Source organism: Anabrus simplex, chromosome 1 (assembly GCF_040414725.1).
Source record: "Anabrus simplex isolate iqAnaSimp1 chromosome 1, ASM4041472v1, whole genome shotgun sequence".
Taxonomy (NCBI): domain Eukaryota; kingdom Metazoa; phylum Arthropoda; class Insecta; order Orthoptera; family Tettigoniidae; genus Anabrus; species Anabrus simplex.
Window position 1 is genome coordinate 709,288,011 of NC_090265.1, and position 19,366 is coordinate 709,307,376.

Sequence of the window (19,366 nt, forward strand, 5' to 3'; positions counted from 1 at the left end):
TTGTTCTACGTAGCACGGATACGAAGGGGTCTTATGGTGACGATAGGACAAGGCCTGGGAAGGGAGTGACCATGGCCTCAATAAAGTTACTGTCTGATGTGAAAATGGGAAAACATGAAAAACCATCTTCAGGGCTACCGACAGTGAGATTCGGACCCATTATCTCCCTAATGCAAGCTCACAGCTACGTAACGCAAGGCTCGGGGCCATCTCGGTCGGTACTATCTTTTTAAATTAACGCTTTCCATGAAAACAATTCTTCTTCTCCTTCCACTCGTTATTTCATTCTCCCCGTGGGGAGCGGGCCTCAGATTCAACAAAGGGACTCTGTAGCCATGTAAGTTAGTCAGTTTTTTCGGAGTTTACTTATTTTTATAAATTTGGTTTGCTTTGACACGTGTTTTTAAATATTATCTTGTGTTAGTCTGGAGGTTTTTCACAACAAGGCGAAACCCCATGCGGGGCCCACATCACACCCACTGAGATTTCATCCAGCTATTCCCCATTTATGTAAATTTTGTATTTTCAATGTGTGTGTTAAACAGAAAAAGAAGACATATACATTTAAAAAATTGCACAGTATTTACAAGAGTTTCTTTAGTGTTTATTATTTTCACTTTTCCATTTTCCTTAAGATTCTTTAGCTTAATGTCTATTTTTAAATTTTCTTCTATACATGCTTCACTGGTTCAGTACAGTTCTTATTCTGGTTGTGGTTGGAAAAAATGTCTCTGGCCGATTTGCTCAATTTAATACAAAATTTCACGTTGGCTCGTGATTTCACCTTTCTGTCCGGCTCCGGGGCTAAATGGTTAGCGTGCTGGCCTTTGGTCACGGGGGTTCCGGGTTCGACTCCCGGCAGGATCGAGAAGTTTAACCATCATTGGTCAACTGCGCTGGCACGGGGGCTGGGTGTATGTGTCGTTTTCATTATAATTTCATTCTCATCACGACGTGCAGGTCGCCTACGTGTGTCAAATCAAAAGACCTGCAACTGGCGAGCCGAACATGTCCTCGGAAACTCCCGGCACTAAAAGAGCCATACGCTAGTGATGGGCAGTCTGAGACGAGGTCTCGAGATTTCTCGGGATTTCTCGAGACTAGCGCAGGCATTATTTCTCGCGAGAAATTTCGAGAAATCTCGAGAGCGTTGTTCCCACAATGTGTGGCGAGCAGCGTGTCGTAGGCCTGCAGGTAGTCGGAGCTGAATGTTGTTTGTTCCGAATATGCGAATAGCCAACCACGGGCCTTCTCATTTTCGTAAATACGTGTCAACAAGCGACTAGGGCGTTCATTTACACCGAGGTCAATTTTGACGAAGTACAACATAATTATAAAGGATACGCATTCGGGCATTGTATGCACTGGTAGGTACACGAATGAGTGGTTTAAGTACAGAACCTGACGGCTACTGTAGGTACACGTACCTGGATACTAGAGGCGTGCATTATTCATTCGAACTCGAGACGAGGCAAGATGCGCCTTGCTGCATATGCAACCACCATTACGCATGAGTGGAATGTGCAATCTAAATTGCTATAGAGTATTCGCGTCATAATTAGGTAGGTACTTCGATATATGACGGTGTAATGTGAACTGTGTCGAATTGTACGCGACAACTTGAAGACGATGTCCGAAACACAACGTAAGTCGTGGATGTCGGTTATTTTTAAGAGATGTTACATAGCACAGCCCACTATCTTGCTTATTCAAAAGAAGTAAAATACATCGGCAGAAATACTTCTGGGATGATATGCCACTTACAAACGCATAATATCAATGAAGAGGAATCGTCACAGAACACCTCCGGCCCGGTCTGAATCATAAGAAACTACCCTGCCGACAACGATTGTGAGGCATCCAGGTAGGATTACATCCTAATAACAATTATTAACAAATTATACGGGTTATTCAGCTAAGAAGTCCACCTGACATAACTCGTGAACAGTTTAGGATACTGGCATTCTGTATTCACTTTCGTTAATGGTGAGGAGCTCATAGTTCAACATGCAGTGCTTTCATAGGATTTTGACAAAATTTATCGTCACACACGTTTCCATGTGAGAACTGCTGATGATATCTATCAAGCTTACACTCGTAGTTACTGGGACGTCGCACAGCTCGCAGCACACGAGAATCGGTCTCGAGAGCGTTGCCCCGTCACCCCCGTTACACGTTCCACTCATGTGTAATGGGGGTTGCGTATGTAGCAAAGCACATCTTCCCTGTCTCAGGTTCGAATAATGCACGCCTCTATTATCCAAGTAGGTGTACATCCTATCTACAGTTATTCACAAATTATGCATTGTTAATCACCTAAGATGTCCAGCCCAAATAAGTCGTGAACAGTTTAAGATACTGACATTCTGTTTCCACTTTAGTTAATGGTATTAAGGGGTTCATAGTTGAACATGCAGTACTTTTCCAGGCTTTTGACAAAATGTATTGGCTCATACGTTTTCATAAGAGAACGTTATTTCACGCAATAACTGCCAATGATATACTGTCAAGTTTACAGTCGTAGTTACTGGTACGTCGCACAGCTTGCGCTACAGGAGGATCGGTCTCGGGATTCTCGCGAGAGTCTCGAGATCTGCGACATCGGTCTCGAGAGTTTCGAGCGAGAGCGTTGCCCAGCACTACCATACGCCATTTCATTTCCACCTTTCTGTCCACGATGAATCGCAGACTACAACAAACACCTGCTCACAAAAACACCACCATAAGAACTCCAAATGTAAAAAATGTAAACCTGTGTCATCATCCCGAGGTGGTGCAGCTCTTTTCAGGTACACCCCCAATGGAGGTGACCTGCATGTACCATTTCAACCACATACCAGTCCTCTTGCCTTTCTTAAATTTCTGGCAGTATTCGGAATTGAACCCAGGCCCCCGAAGACGGCAGCTAACAACACTAACCGTTACGCTACGGAGGCTGATAACAAAGCGATGTCTCCTGGCACACTGCCATCTGATGGCACGCTGCAGAGCTAGTCCACGAACTTTTTGATCCGACCTTGTATATTGTATAATCCACTTTCCATTACACCTTCAGCATTTGTTGACTATAGCTATCTCGCAAGGGAAGTACTCCAGCTCGGACGGTTTAAACCGAGTTCTAACACTGACGAAAGTCACTTCTCTGTTTTCTCCGGGTACTCCGGTTTTCTCTGTCATATTTCATTCCAGCAACACCCTCCAATATCATTCATTTCATCTGTCAGTCATTAATAATTGCCCCCATTGGAGCGCAAGAGGCCTCGGCAGCCGGCACAATTCCTATCCTCGCCGCAAGATGGGGGCTTCATTCATTTCATCCCTGACCCGATCACTGACTGGAAAACAGGTTGTGGGTTTTCACTAGCAATTTTTGAATGATACAGCACGACTAAGACCCTGGTAGCCAAGCTAGTTCCGTCAGCTGGTGTGACAGAGAGGATACGGCGAGTGTGAGACACTAGACAGAGAACGCGCGTTTGCTATATTCCTGTCTTCGCTATGAACAAGTTTGTTTTTTAGCACTTGCAATTACTTAACAAACGGAGATAATATACTTTCGATAGGACAAAATATCATACGGCAACGCATCTCAAAACCTAGCTGTACGTGGACGTATCTTCGTAGCAGCACCTCCAGTGTCTTTTGATCGGGCGGGTGGCTTCTTCACATCTATAATAACAGCTCCCGCCGATCTGAATCAGCATAACGGCAGACTCCTAGTTGGATGTCAGCCTCCCTATTACGCTCAACAATGACGACCACCACCACTACCACCACAAAGACTTCCGCCCTCAACTTTTCCTCCCACCCTCTGACGACTATTACGTCTTCCCATCCTACACCACGTATGTCCTCATCTTTCTCCGTGCCACAAACGTTTCCTCAGATCAGTGTACCACCTCCTCGCGTTTTGCGCCGCAGTTCACCACCTGTCTCTTCGTCTGCACCAGCCGCATCAGCATTGGCCGCCCGTCAACCAGCATCACCGCCATCAACATCAGATACCAACACAGTCTTCAGTTGCGTCGTTCGCGGCGTCGACCCTCTCATCTCCGTAACAGAAGTCCAACGCCAGCTACGCCTTCACGCAATACCAGTCCGGAGAGCGTTTCGGACCTTCAACTCCACGGGCCCAACATACTTAGTGCGCCTACAGCTACCCACTGCAATAGCCGTCGACCATCTCATCGCCACAGGTGCCCCCATCTACGGTCGTCTCCATAACGTCGAACCCTCTCGTCCCCTCCACAATCAAGACATCCCCTCACCACACCACGTCGCCGCACCCGGCCTGATCATCCTTCTTTTCAACCACCCCACAACGTCCGTCCACCATCTCCCCCATTTAATATTTCATTCCCACCGCCGCCAACCCTCGAACATCTCCGACAACTCACAACTATACTGTATCATATCGCCTTCACACTTTACCACCTCACCCTTCCCCGCAACTTCCCTTTAAGCACTCCCGTATAAACGTCCATTTCTTCCCATCTCCATAAGCAAGAGAACCCATCTTCTCTTCCCATTAAATATTCACATCTCTTTACCCATCCTCTTCATTCAGCCACATCGCACTGCTCTCTTCGCATCTCCCGACCCGAGCGAGAGCGTCACTCTCTAAGGGGCCCGCCCCACCCCTTCAGAGGGAATGAAAACGTGAAAACGTTAAAAATATCATATGATCTTTCGTCGATCTCTCCGAATACCGACAGCTCCGATCTGCGACAAATCACCGAGTACACTCCTCTTCATTTTTGTTGCCGGACGGATGGCTCTACATTTTTAACACAGCTCCCCGCCGGACTCAAAGCATATAGCTGCGTCCACGATTGGAAAGTCAGCTCCCCACCATGTCTATATCCAATTCCGCTGTTACAATCACCACCACTACCACCACGACCACCACCACATCTGCACTTACCCTTCACCTCGTTCCTCCCACCACTATATGTCCCATCCTTCCCCAATTATATCATCCCTCCTGATCTCGGAAACCCCTGACAGACCCAGTCTTCTGTACATACCCCCCACCACCGCTACTTTGCACACCAGCGACCTGAATTAGAAATCTCTGCCACGCCTGCCGCTACCTCAGTTGCCGCCGCACCATCACCGTCGACACCACAACGACCACTGCCATCTCAAGCCATGTATAATTGTGTCATCCGCGGCGTCAAACTCGCCTTCTCCGACCGTGAAATACTCAGCGAACTCCACGCAGAAGGCGTCCCTGCCCGCAGAGCATTCAGGATCCAGAACGTCTACGGTCCAACATACCTGGTCCGCCTCCATCTTCCTACAGAAGATGACGTCCAGCGCCTCATCAGCACGGGAGCTACATCAAGTTGAACCCTCTCGATCCCCTCCCCACCCTCTCCCTAGCCATCCCACCAACGATACACGTCGTCGCATCCGGCCAGCCCCTCCTCCATACCAAACTCGTCAACCCGTCCGTCCATTATTTCCCCCACCCATTTTTTTCCAATCGACTCCGACCCTTGATATCCTGAGACTCCTCACCACATCTCTATCCAACATCACCGCGACCATCCACATCCTCACTCTTCATCTCAACAATAGTACCCTTGTATAAACCTCCACTCCTTCCACACATTCCCCGTAATTTCCATCTCCGTTGCCAAGAGGCCCCATCAATTCTCTTCCACTAAAGAATATCATACTTTTCCCATCTTTTTCCTTCAACGCGTCTCCTACCTTCTCACACTTCTCCCGGCCTGAGAGAGGGCGTCACCCTCTGAGAGGCCCGCCCCGCCCTTTCAGCGTGAAATGAAAACTTCTACGACGAAATATCATATCACTACGAAACTCCACAGCAGCTCCAAATATTTTTGCTCGGCCGGGTGGTGCTCATCTTTATCTAGCAACCTAGCCGAATAATAAAGCATATCGGCCCGACACCGAGTAGGGAGTCAGCCTCCCTAACAATGATGCCTACCTGTCTCATCCCCCGATGTTGATCTGGACGTCTCTGAAGACGACATTTTCATCAACCTCCGCACATCCGGCGTTTCAGTTGACAACATCTACAGACTGGAGGATGGCGCAACTTCCTCACCTTCATCGCAGATTCTAGTATATCTAGCCAACGAGGACGACCTGCGACGACTGCAAGCCTCTGGCGCGTCTATTAACTATAGAACCTACGCAGTGGTGCCAACTCCTTCGTATATCCTAGCCCAGATATCCGCAAACCCCTCTATTGTTCCCTTCGCCAACGTGTCTCAACCCCGGACATCGCATCCACAATCATCGCCTTCCTTCTCTACAACCACCACGACCACTACAACGTCCGCCTACACCTCTTCCGAACCTTCAGTTACTACTGTCACGACCTGTCACCCTTTGCCCGTAATGTCATCTTCCCTGCCAATTTCCTCGACTACTGCACCCCAGCAACCCCTTACTACCTCAATGACTTCGACTTCGACTTCAACCGCCACCGCTCCGCCGCTGCCACCTACACAGGACAACATCCCAGCCGCCACCGCCACCACCGCCACCACACCATCTTCGCCCCAGCAGCCGCCACCATCCTTGCAATCTATGTCACGTTGTGTTCTCCGTGGGATAGCACCGACCATCTCAGAACGGGACATTATACAGGCACTCCAAGCAGAAGGCGTTCCAGCTCGACGCGCATTCCAGATTCACAACGTCAACGGCCCTACATATACGGTGCGACTCCATCTTCCCACTCCAAATGACGTCCACCACCTTATTGGCACCGGCGCCAGAATCCATGGACATCGTTACCCAGTGGAGCCTTCTCGCTCCCCACCCTCAACAGTTCGTCACAACAACACACATCGTCGCCCCCATCCTGGTCCTCCTCCTGTTCCAACCCCTCAACCCCTTCGTCCACCCCCTCCCCAGTTTAGTCACTTCCTCCTACCCCTTCCAACGTTAGATAGTATCACCGCTACTCTCCACCTGCTTTTCATGATGCTTTCCCCTCGTGTTTCCTTCTAATCTTCTCCCATCGCATACGCACATCTCTCGTCATTTCTCACTTCGTTTACCCACCTTCCTTCTCCCTCACGTCTCCTTGACCCACTCCCGTCTCTTGGCCCGAGAGATTGCGTAACGATCTAGGGGGACAACTCCGCCCTTCAGGCGGGGAATGAAAACATAGGGAAAATATCATATGGTCGGTAGATACAGAGGTGGGTCTCGGCCCATACGTGGCCACGGCTGGTCCGTGGTCCAACAGCTCTGCACTCTGACCGCCAACCGAGGGGGGTGGCCACGGCTCTACGCCTCTGCATTCGGGAGACGGGACAGGGCTGGACCTCACGGCTGGCCCCAACCGTCGGCTGTCCTAAGAATGGTTCTCCGAGGTTTTCCATTCTCCTACACTAAGGCGAATGCTCAGGCGGTTTTAGTATAGGCCACGGCCGCCAACCCCGTAACCTCCGAGCATCTCCTTCACCGTAACAAATTTCCCGGCCTGAGGGTCGGCATCGCCGTCTAAGAGCATTTTAGTAGTAATATCACATTCCAAGAAGGACATCAGCTAAAATCTCACACTCAGTACGGGTGCAACACTCAGCGTACGAGAGTCGGCAGTATTGGCTGTTTAGGCCTGGTTCCCGCCAGCACACTCCTCGGTGTTGCCAAGCCGTGCGCAGTGTCAAAGCACGGAGCTAAAGCACTTCATTGCTGGTTTAACAGAAACGCCTCCCGTGACAGCTAGGCAAGCACTGACCTGCGGTCACTCTTCGGCAACAATGAGCAATATTCACCTCGATTTGCTCGTGACGGGACACTCATCTGTACATACTAGAAAGCTATTGGTCCTGCAAGACTAGGGACACAAGGTCAGGAGGGAGTTATTCCAAGTTTGCATTTCTTGCAGGGTTTCACTTGGAACGAATTTAAAGACTAGAGTAGCACAACGCCGCTGAAGAAACAATACCATTTAACTGACATTTTCGGTAAGTAGACCAACACGAGACACAAGGAAATCAGGCATTACAGTAAAACCTGTATAAAACGGACCCTCTATTTAGCGGAAACTTACCTCAGTCATTTGATTTGGGGGTAAACTGTAATGCAAATCACTCTGGATTAAGCGGAAACTGAAGCCAAAATTTGCTCTTAAACGGAACATTTGCAATCCTCCTACGGTATCGTTTAGCAATATTTTAATCATCCTGTTCATTATAGACGGCCTGTGATGCAAGGACAAATACTGCATATGGCACGGTAAAATACTTCTTTCCTAATCTCTTTGGGGTTAACTGCTCCGAATTTTCTTCGACCGACTGGACCTAGAGAGTCCACATTTCGTACGGTGCTTTACTCTAGAAATAGCTATCATATCTGTAATTCACCATCTGTGGTTCCCGTAGATCTCACTACGGGAAAAAAGAAGAGGAGAAGCGATTGAAGATGTCTTTAAAAGTTTAAAAGAACTACGGGAATTCGTCCTACGGCGAAAATATTCGGATATATTCCTTGTAATTTATGAGGGTGAAGTTCTAGATGAAAGTCAGGAAATCAACCATTACAACTGAGAAACATCTATTTGAGTATTCTGATAATGTTTGACGTGTTTCCAAATGTCTAGTGGGAATCCATGGGGAATATAATGCACCCTTGACTAGCAGTACACTATTTTCAGTGCACTTTCATTGCACGGAAACCGGGCGAGTTGACCGCGCGGTTAGGGCAGCGCGGCTGCGAGCTCGCATCCGAGAAATAGTGGGTTCGAACCCCACTGTCGGCAGCCCTGATGATGGTTTTCCGTGGTTTCCCATTTTCACACCAGGCAAATGCTGGGCTGTACCTTAATTAAGACCACGGCAGCTTCCTTCCCAGTCCTACGCCTTTTCTCTCCCATTGTTGCCATAAGACCTATCGGTGTCGGTGCGACGTAAAGCAAATAGCATTACACGGAAAGCTGGCATTAGCGAGAAAATGACCCGGTCCCTTGCGATTCCGTTTAAGACAGGTTTTATTGTATTACAAAAACAGCTACATTTTGTTGAAATAATATATATTAACATATTTAGTACTTACATGCTGCGTTGTGGCAATGTACACATGAGGGGTTTCCGTGAAGTAATTAAAGAACGCATTGTGGAATTGAACGGTATGCACACTTGACAAGGGCAACATTTTGCCATGTTTACATCTTCTCTTATACCAAAAGCCAAAGTGGTCACACTATCAAATGATGATAGAGAAGTATCAATTTCGAAACTAGATTTTTGTCACGCATATCAACGTAGGTCTGTATCTCAGTGCATAACGTCACTGCCTTCGTAATATACAGGCCATACTGTAGAAAGCGCGCCAAGCCAATCAGCTGATCAATTGAGGCGAGCTAAGCGAATGTTACAAATTGTGCTTGTGAATGTAATCCATAAGGACTGGGGGCACTCTTTGGATAATTGTGACCGTTGAGAGACAGAAAGTTATATTTAAGTATATTGCATGTTTTTATTTAAATTTATCACATCAGGATTTACGTAAACAGCTGTTATTAAAATAATGAGACCTCATAGCTTAGGTTAGATCTGGTATCTTCACGCGGTGAGTAATGCAAATTCAAGGGACGTAATATTTCTCACGTAAATTATTCATTGAAGTGGCATCGTATATGCAACAAATTTAAATACAGTGTGTGAAAGTGCGCATTTGCCACAATGCTAAGAACTTGTGTGTACCACTGAGAAAATACAACTATCCAAGTAAATATACATTAATATTTTCATTTTCTTCTTATGGGGGCAGGTTACCTTTATGAAAAACAAAAATTCCAACTCAAAATATACCTGTTACGAAGAATAAATGTGTATGTTTCACTCATTTTCCAGAGCTAATGATGAGTTCTGCTTTTGACATTCTTGTTACACAGATTTACGGCAGAGCGTTTTGTTGTTGATACAGAACAAGTATAAAAATGGACAGTAACCAATTGAACCTACATATGTTCATTTCTTGGTTTCGTAATGTTGAGCACGCGCTGCTTTTTCTCCTCAAACTTAATGCGAGTAAAAACCATTCCTCGGCAGTTTCCGTGAATGTGGGAAGTAACTAATAGATCTGGCTGATCAGTGCATTAATATTTGGGAAAACATGGGCTATTCCTAAAAAAAAATTAAAAAAATGATACAATTATTTGTATAAAGAAAGGGTCTCGTGAAAGTCTTCGAAGGAAAGTGTCAGAAGTCTCAACAACAACAAAAACCCAAGAAAGTTACTGTATTTATGGTCATCTAGAGGTATGGACATAAAGTTTTTTATTGCACGTCTGTTATCTCCTTATTTGTATTAATTCATAATAATTATTTGTTGGGTACATTGACGAGCAAAACCCTCAAGCTTTGACCGCGTAGATCTTACTTCAAACCTACTTCTCCTAAAATGACCTAGACCTGACTTTGATGCGATTACAGGTTTTAGTGACCTCACCTGTAATATTAATACAATATTAGTAAATATTTCATAATTACAAAATGTATAGACGCATCATGACCTTGTATTACACGGTTCGGGCGGAGGAAACAGTTCGCCTCTTTGTGTGACGTCATCGGAGGTACAGTACGGCCTGTACATAACGAAGGCAGTGATAACGTTGGTTGTACATGACAGAGTGAAGCCCGATGATGAAATATCGATCATGTAACGAGACATGTGGTTTGTCAATTTGCAGTCTTATAATATCCATTTCATTGCTCAGGTGAAACTTCCCATAACAAAAAACGACAATCTTTGCTAAAAACCATCTCAAAGCAGCACCTTAAGTATACTTAAACCACCTTAAAGTTGTACCTTAATTATGCTAATTGTTTTATGTTAAGTACAATTAAGGCACGACTCCAAGACGGCCCCCAACAAAGACTACTTGGCCACATATCAAAGTTTGTGTCTTGCGCAAGTCCCAGAAAAAAATGAGAGGTGGGTAACAGTGTCCCATAAATTCCGATTATTAAAATTTAATGGAATTTTTTAACGATCTAGAATTCAGCCTACTTGAAGTAGGCCAAATATAGAAAAACTTGCAGCATGATGATGGCTTGTTTCCTTTGAAATGGCCATGTTCCTGCCTTTTGTGAGACACATAACGAATACAGTTTTATCGCTTCATTAGTTTCCAGTAAGAATTGTTACCTCGATTATAAAAAATATTCATAAATACACTGGCGGAACAATATCCAAACATCAAGAAGGGGTTGTGCTAAATTAATGAACGTTAGTAGGCGTGTTTATACATCTGAAAGATGACGTTGATTCAAATTTTCCGGAAATCGGATTAGCGTGGCACTATTAGCGGCCCCATGACGTTGAACATCAGGTTTGCTTTAAATACGGGCTGTACTGTGCGAGAGCGTTAGTTACCTGTGAGATTGGACGGAGTGACTGTGAGTGGGTCAAGCATGCTTTTACGACGACGACGACGACGAGACCAGTATCAACAGCTCCGTGCGTTTGAACGAGGCCGTATAATAGGGCTACGTAAAGGTGGATTTTCCTTCTGCGCTATTGCAGAACGACTTTGCAGGAATGTCTCAACTGTGCATGCGTGCTGGCAGCTGTGGTCACAAGAAGGTACGCTCGCAAGAAGACCGGGCTCCGGACGTCCCAGTGGCACCACCGAGAGGGAGGACCGTCGTATTCGGCGTATGGCTATGGCGCAACGGACTGAGTCTGCAGCAGCAATTCGAGCGGCAGATGGCACCACAGTGACGCAACGAACTGTTCGAAATCGGTTACTTGTAGGACTGCTCCGAGCCAAACGCCCTGCGGCATGCATTCCACTTATCCCAAACCACCGCCGTCTGCGACTTCCGTGGTGTCAAGCGAGAGCTCATTGGAGGATGGAGTGGAGGTCCGTTGTGTTTTCCGATGAAAGTAGGTTCTGCCTTGGTGCCAGTGATGGCCGTGTGTTGGTTAGGAAGCCAGGTGAGCGCCTGCATTCCACCTGTCTGGGTGTCGACACACTGGACATACAACGGGAGTTCTCGTCTGGGGAGCAATTTCCAATGACAGCAGGAGCACTCTGGTGGTTATCCCACGCACCCTGGCTGTATATGTGTACGCCTGTCTGGTGATTAGACCTGTTGTGATGTCATTCATGAACAGCCCGAGGGTGTTTTCCAACAGGATAGTGCACGCCCCCATGCCACTGTTGTAATCCAACGTGCTCTACTATCGACATGTTGCCTTGGCCTGATCGATCCCCCGATCTGTCCCCAATCGGTCACGTATGGGACATAATTAGACGACAACTCCAACGGCATAACCATCCGTGTATTGACCGACGAAGTGCAACAGGCATGAAACTCCATCCCACAAGCTGATATCCGGCACCTGTACGACACAGTGCATGCCCGTATTTGACAGTCAGGCGATAACACCGGTAATTAATGGACCAGCATGGCAAATTTGGGATGGATTTTCTCGCGCGGATATTAATTCGTAGTCTTGTACCTTTAATCAATTAAATATGTTACCTCGACAAATATATTGCCAACATTTCCGTATTCTACATTCCTTATTTCATGGTGTTAGAATATTGTTTCGCCAGTGTATATTCTAATATACATCAATATACCGTATCACACTGAATCTTGATACTTTAGGCTTTGGGGGTGTCTGTTCGTATTCACTTTGACTTGTAACCTTCCTATCCTGGAAATACCCAAATGCAGTTTCTTCTCTGTCATCTCAATCACTATTCCATGTCCAATATGTCTGTATGCATAGTATTTTTGTATTATGATGTCAAGCAACATGCATGCAAACAGCTCATCCTCAATTCCAAGTACAGTTTTACTTTCAGGTGCATAAGGTCGACGTTCCTTTTCCCTCCAGCGGCTTAACAACGTACACAGGATTAATTGACTTCAGCCCAGTCGTGTTTGCCGTTGTCAATGCACTTACCTAGGTTCTTGTGTGAAACCAAAGACATACTTGAAAAATCCACTACGCAAGGAAGGAGGCGCGTGCTGTTGAAAACACACTAGATCCATTCTCTGCCTCTCAGGAACAGGAAATGTTAAAGGTCAAATATCAAAGTTTGTTTTGGGAAAACAGAGGATTTAAAAAATGTGCCATGTTGCTGTAGTAATGGAGGGTGCTATCTACTCCGGTGAAATTAGTGGCGTTAATGTTGGTGGCATTCCTCTCTCTATTGTAACTATGCACGTCTGACAGTGTCAACCTTGTTGTTCACTGCAATTCTACTTCTAGCAACTGATATTCCAGCGTGTGATTGGTGAGTACGAACTGGTACAAACGTTCCAAAGATGATAGGTTGTTTCTGCCATATTTCAATATTTTGTAAATATCATAATATCTCCTCTGGCACATCAAAATTAATATACCATACTTTACTTTCCCACACAGACATCCATTTGGCTAAAGGAGCACGTTTGGAAGTACCATTTTTTTAATACAATACCTTATTACTTTATACTTATTTACATATTGACCGCGAGTAGTTACGTGATATTTAAAGCACAATATCTTACACTTATCAAATATTTTTAGGATTTTAACACATAAAAATAACTATACTTGAAATTGTTGGCACCAAACTGCGCGATGCTACGGGCTTGGAAGGGAAGGAATGCAGTGAAGGTGGTAACTACTGCTGTGCTACTGGCAGCGAAATGAAGCTTTGTCACACTAACGTAGCCGTCAGCTAACCTGCTGACAATAGAAGAAGTAGGAACAAGGGCATTCAGTTACCAGGAGCAGGTGTTAACACTTTCGTAGCAACCAGCGAAGTGAACGTTACTTCCCCTTTACTCATGCTGCAGCACATGGACCCGTACTTCTACAAAACTCATTTAGAGCGAAACTAAGGTTTTGTGCCATTAGATAGTAATCGCGCTCTTCGCTTACTTTCAAATGGCGCTATCGGACGCACTTGTAAATTTTCAAACGAATGGCTTTAATACGCGTTGGATCAAGCACAATGTTGCATATAAAACACGACCCCAATCGGTTTTTTGCCGTAAGAGTTGAGGTACTTCCCTTGTGGCAAGTGGAGAGCGTAGCTTCAGTAAATTCAAACTAATAATCAGGACCATTTGTCAGCTTTAGTAAATACCTCAACTGAGAACAAAATTGACATAAATTTGATCTTATTCAAATGGTGAATACTTTCGCGGAAAGTAGGGTAAACAGACGCCCGGAAGAAAATACAGAAATGTCCTATAATTTAACCCTCTCTCCGGCAGGAAATTCTTAAAATTCCTAAATGTTCTCTTTAGGAATTCAAAACGTATTTTACAGTCGTGAAAGAATATTTTTTTAAGTAACTTGACCGCATGGACAATCGTTTTTGGAGGCGAAATTAAGTTTTCTAGGCGGTTATTCTAGGTGGTAAAATTCAGTCAGCGTGATCAAGAATGAAGAATGATGCGGTCTAAAAAGATCATCGATGCTAGCATACCTGGGAAATGGGAGGGGAAGGCTTTCTTTTCGTTCCATTTGCTGCTTGATGCTTGTAGAGGTTCCTCAACAGGAAGTGTGCTGTAACAACATCGGTACCTACATTGCATTCTCTCAAAAGGCGTTCTTCTCTAATGCCGAATAAGAAGTAAGAATTTAACGATGTTTTAATATTATGCTTCAAACAGGCCAGTGCAACAAACCAATGTCTCTTAAAAGTACGAATGTTTAGTAAAATTAGAATCGATTTCTTCCTTGCTAATCGACCTGTTACAGGTGAGAGTAAAATGCATTAAGTATTGTTTACTTTCAATTTTTTTTGTTTTGTATGTAGGCCCACAATTACCCCATGTCCTACATTTTAGAGCACCAAGTTCTACATTTCGCTAAACAGCACCTGGTAACCTTAGCAGAAAGTAAAGCCATGCGTGGAAAATGTGTGTGATGATACAAGGTAGTCTAACTTTCAGTAATGTGACGGAAGTGTCTATCAAATAATACAAATTTAATTATTAAAATAATTATTTATATATAGGCATTTCAAAGTGAATTAAACGTTAACGTGAAGTTTTGAAAGTAACGCCATAAAACAGTTTAAAACAAGTGAGAAGTAGAATAACATTAACTTTGATCAAATATGCCTATCACTAGATGGAGTTTTCAAAGTATGGTAAGTCAATTTATTATAGACCTAATGCATATCATGTGTTTCGGTGTTTAATAGATATCTATTCAAGATATCATCAAAGAGGGGCGTTAGAATAAAGATGGTCAAAGTGATCTTGCAGTCTGTGATGTGAAGTATTGATGGAAGGCCATGACTGAGGTGATGATGCTTGTTGTTTAAAGGGGCCTAACATCTAGGTCATCGGCTCCTAATGGTATGAAAAGAGACGAAATGTAATGATAATTTAAAAGTCCAAAATCATCCACTGACCAGAATTCAAAACGTGATGACGAAGAATGAATAGATGGATATGAATTTAAAACAATCAGTGTATCTGATCCACAATGCCCCATATTCCCAGAAACTAGCGCTAAACAGCAGTATCACTGACCAAGGGACTGCTTCTAAAGCACAATCCTGAATCGATGATGCTTGTAGTCTAAAGGGGTACAAAATCCACGTCATCGGCCCCTCATAATGATACTTATCGCTAGGAAAGTAGAACCATGGTATTTGTCACGTTGCGGTACCAATCAAAAGTAGCGTAGACTCGCGGTATTCCACACATTATGGTACTACTCACAGATAATGTAATACGCACATGTAACACAGACCTATGGAGTTTCTCACATTGCGACACCATTTGCAGGCAACGCAAACCTATAGTGTTCCTCACATAGGTGTACTCATCACAGGGACTCGTACTATCCCGTGGTGTTCCTCACATAGTGGGTACTAATCATAGGCAAGGCAGACCCATGGTGTCGCTCATATTGCGGTACTAATCACAGGTACTGTAAAACCCACCCTGATTCACACACTGTCGCTACTAATCACAATCCTATTGTATACCTAACATAGTGGTGCTACGCGCAAGTAAAAGCGACCCATGGTGTTCCCCTCGTGGTGGTACTAATTACAAGTAGTCTCATGGTTCTAATTCGATCATCCCTTGGTCGCCCCTTTTAATCACCTCGTACGTCAAACAGGCGATACTGTGGATGTATTCTTCGCCTGCGTCCCCCACCCACAGGGTGATGTGTGTTTGGTCCGCGAGAGCTATTTTATTTCGCTCAAGTCCGCCGGCAAGCCGGTTAGGACCCCCTTATCCGCCACTTGGGACGCGCCACGTGGGAGTGTCACCTCTCCCCCTGCTACGCCAGCGTAGTAGGTTCGTAGTTATGACAGAGACATGTTATCAAAGAGGGGCATTGGCGGATGGTCGAAGTGATCTTGAAATATTGATGGATGGTCATGCCCGAGAGACATGTTATCAAAGAGAGGCGTTGGGGTACAGATGATCGAAGTGATCTTGCAGGCCGTGACGTGAAGTGTTGAAAGACATATTTATGATCATTTGATGTTCCCCAAAGGGAAATTTGACACCATTTGTCTTTCTTCCACTACACTCCGCCAGCATGGCTTCTAAACTGACTGTGATTTATGTTTATTATTATTATTTTATTTATTATGATTTTGTCTGTGTTTTAACGAGTCTTTTTGGTACCTATTCGATAATTTTAGGTGCCGAAAAGATGGTTGTTAAAACGACCCAAAAATCCAAGGTCTATTCAAGACCGACTCCAATCCTCAGACCGTAATATAAAAATGACATGGCGGCCGAAGTAGCCGGACTGCTGGTATTGGCTAACACGAAAAGATTATGTACATATTATACAAACAGCGGTAATTTAACATGATAAATGTAACATAGGGAAAATATCTTTTTCACGTATGAAAACGCTTCGCTAACAAGTACGCACCACATATAATAAACTAATATCACATAATATATTCCACTAGAAAAGAGAACAACAAAATAATTATTTTAAAAATTTCAAATAGTCAAATAACGTTTTGTCTTCGAATTTATTTCGCTGAATAGATGAAAATACATGATAAAACTGTTAAACTAAATTTTTATTAATTCATTTCGAATGTTTCAAAGTAAGTGAAAATGCGAAATTCCTCAATTTATTCTCTCTCATGAGAACTATGAAACATCATTTGTTGCCTTAGTTTCGAAGTGGTGGATAATTTATTATATTCAGCACCCAATGAAAGGAAAGTACATCCGAAATAATAATGTTATTGGCTTTACGTTCCACTAACTAATATTTTACGGTTTTCGGAGACGCCGAAGTACCGGAATATAGTTCTGAAAGAGTTATTTTACGTGCCAGTAAATCTATCGACACGAGGCTGACTTAAACGAGCACCTTCAAATACCACCGGATTGATGCAGGGTCGAACCTGCCAAGTTGGGGTCAGAAGGTCTGAGCCACTCAGCCCGAGTACACCCGAAATGACTAGGTCCCCTACGTTAACCCAATGAACGGCCCTGGTTATGCTAACATACTATATATATATAATAACTTGTCCTGACTGACTGACTGACTGACTGACGGATTCATCACCGCCGAGCCAAAACTACTGGACATAAAGAAATGAAATTTTGGGGATACATTCATATTAAGATGTAGGTGCTCGCTAAGAGAGGATTTTTGGATATTCCGTCGCTAAAGGGGTAAAAGGGGGGTGAAATTTTAAAATGAGTATCTATTTCTCAAAACTTTAAAAGTTTACAGATGTAAAAATTGGTATTTAGAATCTTCTTTAAAAATAAGAAAACACGTATATTTTGTTTTCGGAAAATCCCAATAGGAGGGGTGAAAAAGGGTGAAAAAGGGATTGAATGCCTTTAATCAGGATACCGGTACTTATATATCAGAAGCTGAAGATATTACACACCTGAAAATTGGTACTATTGATCTCTTTTAAAAATAAAGAAACACGTATTTTTTTGTTTTTGGAAAATCCAATTAATGGGAGGGTGAATTTTTAAAATGAGTGTATCTATATCTCTAAACTTTGAAAGTTTACAGATGTAAAAAATGGCATTTAGAATCTTCATTAAAAATAAAGAAACACGCACTTTTTGTTTTCGGAAAATCCCAATAGGAGGGATGAAAAGGGGGTGAAAAAGGGGTTGAATGCCTTTAATGAGGATACTTATATCTCAGAAACTGAAGATATTGCAGACTTGAAAATTGATGTTTGGGATCTCATTTAAAAATAAAGAAATAGGTATTGTTTTTTTTGGAAAATCCAATTAATGGGGATGAAAAGGGGATGAATTTTTAAAATGAGTGTATCTATATCTCAAAACTTTTAAAGTTTATAGATAGTTTATAAATTGGTATTTAGAATCTCCCTTAAAAAAACACGTATTTTTTGTTTTCGGAAATTCCCAATAAGGAGGGGTGAAAAAAGGTGAAAAAGGGTGAATGCCTTCAATGAGGATACTTATATCTCAGAAACAGAAGATATTACAGACCTGAAAATTGGTATTTGGAATCTCCTTTGAAAATAAAGAAACACGTATTTTTTGTTTTTGGAAAATCTAATAAATGGATTTAAACAGGAGTGACAAATTGGGGTGAATTTTTAGAAAGACTATATCTACAGTATATCTCAGAAACGTAAAATGTTACAGACGTAAAAAATTGGTATTTGGAATCTCCTGTAAAAGTAAAGAAACATAGGTGATTTGTTTTTGGAAACTCCACTTAAGGGGAACTAAAAAGGGGGTGAAATTTTTAATTGAGCATTTCTACAGTATATCTCAAAAACTTAACATGTTACCGAAGTGAAAAATAATATCTTTTATCTCTAATGAAAATAAAGAAAAATGTATTGTTTGTTTTCTGAAAAACCACTTGGGTGGAGGGGTAAAAGTGACTGAAAATTGGGTTGAGTTCTTTTAATTAGGATACTGATATCTCAAAAGCTGAAGATGTTACAGACGTGAAATTTGGTTTTGGAATTTTCTTTAAAAATAAAGGAATGCGTATTTTTTGTTTTCAGAAATCCACCTAAAGGGAGGAGTGAAATAGAAAAATTAGTTGAATTATTTGTATGAGTATACAATTATCTCAAAAGCGAAAGATTTTGCAGACGTGAAAATTGGTATTTGGAATCTACTTTAAAATTAAACAAACACGTATTCTCGGAAAATCCAATGAAAGGGAGGGGGAGGTGAAAAATTGAAAAATTAATTGAATTGTATGAGGATACTTACATCTAATAAAAACTAAAGTTGTTACAGACGTAAAAATTGATATTTGGACCACCTTTAAAAAAGAAAAAAGCGTTTTTTGGGCGAAATCATTTTGGAGGGCCAGGGTGTGAAAAGGAGTTGAATTCCTTTTATGTGGACACATAACTCAAAAACTGAAGATGTTAGAGTCGTGATAATTGGTATTT